Source organism: Botryllus schlosseri, chromosome 3 (assembly GCF_051294905.1).
Source record: "Botryllus schlosseri isolate E-star chromosome 3, Bs_hap1, whole genome shotgun sequence".
Classification (NCBI taxonomy): Eukaryota; Metazoa; Chordata; class Ascidiacea; order Stolidobranchia; family Styelidae; genus Botryllus; species Botryllus schlosseri.
Window position 1 is genome coordinate 1,110,743 of NC_137238.1, and position 6,827 is coordinate 1,117,569.

Below are 6,827 nucleotides of genomic sequence, written 5' to 3' on the forward strand. Positions count from 1 at the left end.
AAAAACCGTTTTTCGTCTGTGTAAAATAAAATCCAACGAAGCAGGCAGAGACGCGTCATCTTGGGGTGTTGGATAGGACAGTTATATCTCTATTGTGTATACGTGGAAGTTTCCACCCCTCTTTCGCGGCTACAGGCGGTAACAGCACTTCGTCATCCCCCCTAAAAATGATTGCATTGCGCACCCCTAGCGTGATAAACCAACCGAGGGCTTCGCCCCCAAGAACCCCGTAGCGTGATTTCGATGGTCAGCAAAGTTTGTGTGGCATGGTCGCCCTAGGTTACAAAATTTTCTATTATGCATGAATGAATAGTTGGTAATTAACATATATAAGTCGCTATAAACTTTTTATCCTCTCAGCCCACGTAATCAGATTTACCAGTACCGTAGCGCTGATTGAGCTGTTGTATGGGAAGATGGAGGGCACATAATTAATAATTAAAAATATTCGGGCGTGCCCGTAGGTACAATTAATTCGTTACCAGGGCCGCCGTAACAGCACTTCGTCAGCCCCCCAAAAAACGTTGGTCTTAGTCCCCCCCCCCCCCATCGGGTGATGAACCAAACTTCCGGGGGGCTTCGCCCCAGACCCCCTTTCGGCTATCCACTATTTGCTGATACTAGTCATCTACATTGGGTGTCCATTTACTGAGCCAGGTATTCCCGCCTAGACGCGCGAAGCGCGAAAAATATAAATAATTAATGATTGAATTGGTACATATGATCGGGAATTGCATGTATATTGATATCAAATTTTATCCTCTCTCTGCTCACGTAAACAAATTTACCGGTAGAGCTGAGTGATGTGTGATTGAAAAGGTAGGACACCTCAATAATAATTATACATCTCCGGGGGTATACCCGTTGGCAGGAACGAAACGGCACTTCGTCAGGCCCCCCGAAAAAACTTGGGTCTTGGGCTCCCATAGGGTGATAAACCGACCGCCCCCATCACGTTGTTCACTTTGCCACGAAATCAGCTGTACTGTTTAGCGAGCCAGTGCGAAGTGCGAAAACTTTCGATAATTCATGATAAAATCGGTCAGTAAGATCGGGAATTGCATATATATTGCTATTAATTTCTTGTCCTCTCTGCTCACGTTACCAGATTTACCGGTAGAGCTGAGTGAGGTGCAATGTTCCGTCTAAGCTGCTCACGTGCCCAGTGCTGACATGGTATCTGTGCACAGAAAATCTACGTTGCGCACAACTAATCCGAAGTTTTGACCTTTTTTTCGTCGTTACGCACTGTTGTCCAAGCGTCTGCGCAGTGAGTTTATTGAGTGTGCGCAGACTCATCAAAACGTGGAGCGAACAATGTGAGGTGTCTTGGAAACTGTAGGGCCCGTAACTAATAATTAAACATATTCGGGCGAGCGAACCCGTTGGTATGACTTCGTTGCATGATGTTATTTCATGACCTCCTGTCTGCTATATCAAAAAATATAGAATCGCCCAACAGGGATATCGCCCAACAATAATATCTAGTTTTAGATATCCCTGTCGCCCAATCGTACTAAACTAAAAGACGAACACGATTTCAAATTGGTATTTCTTCACTGGCATATAATTTTTCCCTGCCGGATGGAATTCGTCTTCTGGGCTTCAGATTGCCAACACGGGAATATTCGGTGCCAGTCATTTAGGCGCCCATGGACAATTAAACCTATATGTCTTTTGTAGGCTATATATAACGAAGTTTTCGGTGTTCATTTTCTCTGAATACTCATTAAGGATATGTCCTACCACCACATCATCTACTGCGAAGCTATTTTTCTCCTGAGCCCAGCGCCCCCCATATCGCCCCCTGAGCGTTTCCGCCCCCTTTCAAAATCGCCAGCGCCCCCTGGGGGGCGCTGGAGGCAAGGTTAAGAACCACTGCTTTAGTTGAAGTTGCCGGATCATGCAAAGAATGTACTGTCACGGTGGTTCTTTAATGCTATTCTTTCGTCACAATGGTCACGCTCGACTCGCCTCATCGGACGGCAGAAGAAGCACGACCGCGTTTCACTCTTTCTTTCGACGGCAGTGTGGTTAGCAGGGTCATGAGTTGCTCCTCGTTTGGTAGGGCACAGACGTAATGTCGTTTCATTTTACAGTAAATTGCAAGTATTTTTTAACGTCTTGTTATCAGTTGGATTAGTTGATCCGTGTTCGCTGTTCGTCAATAATACAAAGTACCGGAAAGACACTGTCTCTGGATTAACAAGCTTGTTAAGAATATCGGATGTCAGTCATAGATACTATCAGCGAGATACTCTCGTCCAGCTCGGTCAAGGAGCTAAAACTCGTCCCTCAGGACATGTACTGAAAGGAGACCCAGCATTTGTCCTCTTTTGGTGGTCATGCAAAAAAGTCATCTGTGGTATCGGACATACGGAGGAAATTCACTAGGGCATCTTTCGACACCGTATTCCTCTCCATAATGATGCCGATCAACACTGGGCGTCGTAGTAGCAACAAACATATTTGGATATCTTTACATCCACTGTGGTCGGCTCGTTGCCAGAAAAGATGGGGTGTATACCAGCATACTGCTTATCCTCAGATGTCCGCTTGAACATGATTTCAACAGATGCTTGTTTAAAATGGTGGAACGATCGAGTTCCTGGAACTGTACCACCAGATTTATATCTCTCTTCATGAAAGGCTCTGATGCTTCTTAGATACTGTGTATATAATATAAAAAATTCATTTCCTTTTATATTTTGGTCACAGAAATTGAAAACTTTCTCTATTGAGAGCAGAGCTGTTCCAAGGAACTGAATCAAGCTTGTCCGTATTAGCGTTCGCTTCACGGTTCCATCAATACCACCAGCCATCAGAAAAATATTCCAGTTTTGAAATTAAAGGAAAATGAGTTTTAACGCTTCACGGTTCCATCAATACCATCAGCCATCAGAAAAATATTCCAGTTTCGAAATTTAAAGAAAAATGAATTTTAAGATACTGAATCAACTTGCACTAGGGTGCATAGATGAATCCAGTGTCATGACTTAAATCAGCAGACAAGAAGCAGAATGAAAAGTTTTATACTGTCTCATCAACAACAACAACGTACATAACAACAGTGTGGACAGTACATTGCTCTTTGTTCCAGTGGTAGCTCTGTATGTCATCTTTAATTATGTATATGATTTGTTCTCGGCAAAATCACCAATAATTATTGCAGTGTCCGGCGAGAGGTTTGCTTAAAGATCCTTGAAATACCGGGCTTGACACTTAGAAATACAGTGTGTGATGTCAGGTTATCCATCTTTGTTGAGGCAAATTATAGAATGTCAGACAAACATCGTTAGAGTATTAAGTTCTGATCGGTCTGCTGACTGCCATTGCTTGAATAAAATATATTCAGACGCTTTTTATTCAAGCAAAGTGCTTATTCACTTTTTCTGTTAATCGTTCCTTTCCGGGGTACTCACTTTTTCTGTTCATCGTTCCTTTCCGGGGTACTTCGAACAACGGTGGACCATACAAACCCCGTCCCTTTCCATGGTACTTCGAACAACGGTGGACCATACAAACCCGGTCTTCTAGATCACACACAACTTGGGCCAGCATGTCTTCGTATTCTAACCCACAGGCAGAAGGAACCAGTTTGGCGTTCTCGGCAATTGCACAACCACACACTTGATGGCTTCCAGAACTGCCCATCTTGATACACCATTTTTGACGCAATTCACAGAACTTGGATGGCTTCCAGAACTGCCCATCTTGATACACCATTTTTGACGCAATTCACAGAACTTGGACAAACCTATCTTGCTATTTCTTGTAAAATACAGCTCTTAAATTGCAGAGAAGCAGTCGCTTTTGCCGGGGGATCTTATTACCCAAGCTGAGATAGTCACCGGATCCTGCCATTATCCTAGAAAATTCATCTTAATAAAATGCCAATACCAGATCTTTCACAGCATCACTAATGCCATGTTTTAACAGACCTCAGCAGCATTTTTTGGCCTGCTATCGAAACCTGTGTCTCATGAATGGGCCGTGATGGCGGGTCTAGATTTGCACCTTATCACCATGATGAAGTCACCACCTTTTGGGATATGAAAACTTTTTGCCATTCAATTAGTTGTTCACCAATCATGTCCTGAGATGAGGCAGTGGTAAACAACAATACAAAACAAAAACTTCACACAGTAGTAAGTAGCTCATATTCAACAGCTTGCAGAGAGATGCTATAGTTAGGCTCTGCTACCTTGTTAACTGCAGTGAGTGACTAAGTAGAGAATCTGATTACCTCATTGGATATATTACAATCTTCATCCAGCTGCATCATGAACTCAGATGAGGTCTCCGGATCTTTACACAAAATGCACTGCAAACAACAGAATAGTCCTCTCAATTTTAACTATGATAGTAAATAATACTATTTATTGTCTAGCTATATAGTAAATAATACTATTGTCTAGCTATATATTTGACCATCTACTTTACCAATGATCATACACTGAGCAGATCTCTTGAAATCACGACATGCGACTTTGGTGCCATCACAAATAGGAATAGGGTGAATAATAATATCTCGTTGGGGAGACCAAATCCGAAATACCACCACATATTTTCAGCGCTTCCATATCCCCTGTAAATTGAGTTGTCTTGAAATGATACAACTAACTACGAATAATTCATTTCATTATTTCTCTTCTCTTTACTACTGCTAGTCTTATGTATTAAGATCATCATACGATGTCTTCCACTGTTTGTTGGAGAAGGTTGGTTGTTGTTCACTGACATCTTTGTCAATCTCCTTGGCAGCTGAAAAAGCTAGGTCATTTTTTATTTTGTTCATTTTTCGTTTTATGGCGGTGGGTTTGTGTCTTATTGGCATGCTGTTTAATTTCAAAGGAGAATATCCAATTGCCTGCAACGAGCATTCCAATTGTTCTTTCTCAGTTCCTTCTGTCTTCATTTTAATATTCCATGATTTCCTCGTCATCACTCGATTCGGCCTCAGATTTCATCTGTTTCAGAAATGCATGGCATACTTCCAAACCTAGTTTATTTGCTTCATATTTCTTTCTTAATTTAATTACCAGAACCAAACTAATTATGTGTTTTTCTTTTGAGAGTTTTGACATTTACTGTACTACTTCGATGAACTCCATGTAAATCACAACATAATTTAGACAAATATTTTTTAAATCCGTCTCCACACCCTCTCAGATTTTTCTCTAAATTTATATACAACTGAAGTATCTAGTTCTGAGTACAACGAAATTTATTTCGCACAATTTTGTTCAGGGATATGTATATTTCGCACAATTTTGTTCAGGGATATGTATAACTGAATATATCCCTGATTTCGTTGAACGGCTCTCGAGTCATTGCAGTGCGAAAAATGATGATTTTGTGATTACTCAACCATGAAAGTTGGTAACACAAAACCTGTGTATGATTGTAACTGATATAGCTCAGAGGTAACGTAGAGTAAAGGTTTGAATGTTATTTAGTAAAAATTGTTGGTACATGTTCTTCACTTACCACGAATTTTCCCGCTCATCACTCTTGAGGCCGTAAATCTCGCTGTGGTCTTATAGTGTGTCAGTTCTACAACACGTTCCAACCTCGTTCAGGGGTATTTGAAACATAAAAGTTGCGATATCGACAAAACCGTACCCGCCTAAACGCCCGTTTTCGCGGTAAATTGCGTGTCGTCCCCATGAATGATGATCAAAATGAAGAGTAAGGACAAAACTCCGTTTATCCAGATTTATTTGTGATTAGAAACGACTTGATGAATCTTATTTTTGAACGCATTTGCTGAAAAGTTAAATATCATTCGGATTTATATTCGTGAATAATCTTGCTCAGTAAAGATCCGCAATCATAATAAAATGCATGCAAGCGATCGTCTTTGTTAAATTTCTCAACCTGCTCGTTCGTCAACGTGGACTTGTTGCCTCTTTGACGGTTACATATTGAATTCGCTAGTTCCTCGACGTCATTATCTGAGCGTTTGAATGTGAAGAGACATAGAATTTCGACAGTAATAGCAAATATATTACCCTCATTTGCGACGATCTGTGTGTCCCGGCCCGTAGCGAATGGAGGTTCCGAAGTAGCTCCATTTGGTCGCATATCATCTTCGGTGTGAAACGTGGTATCGTCCTTTGTTTGCGGCTCTAGTTGAACTGTGGTCGGGGTTGGTGATTCAAATGATACTTGATCAACAGTTGCGGTCAGATATATGACGTTATAGTTTTATAGGACTTTACATACCTTCATTTGGAGGAACGTTTGACGCGGCCAAATCCGAATACTGGACGTCATGTGCACTGGCGTAGCAGCATGTGCTGCCGCCCCTGGCTCTCGCTTAAAATGCCGCCCTCCTTTAAGTAGACCGCATTAAATTTCGACATAGATTCATGTTCAAGCAATCTTGTCAATAAAAATAATCACTTACAAATAATACGCCGCGTCTCAGCCTCATCGTCTCAACGTTGATAAGGCCACAAATAATAAATAAAATGAATAGCGAACGAATGTATTGTGCAAATAGAAAATCAATAGCCGCCTCAAAGCAGAATCATCGATAATATCCTCAAATTCAAGTTTTTGAACGCAGTCTCTTTAGACAGAATGCATAGATCTGATAGCCGATCATCATTCATGGTGGAATGTAAATGGGGGAATGTAAATAAGACTTAATCAGGATGAGCTTTGAGAAGCTCCTCACACAGCTGGCGATTGAAACACCAATGGTCAGATAAAGTTCATCATCATCATCATTGATTTATTAGCAATTTTATCAGTTCAATACACCACACAAAAAGCGATACAATGAATAGACAGGAAGATGTCGAAGCGACTTGGATTTG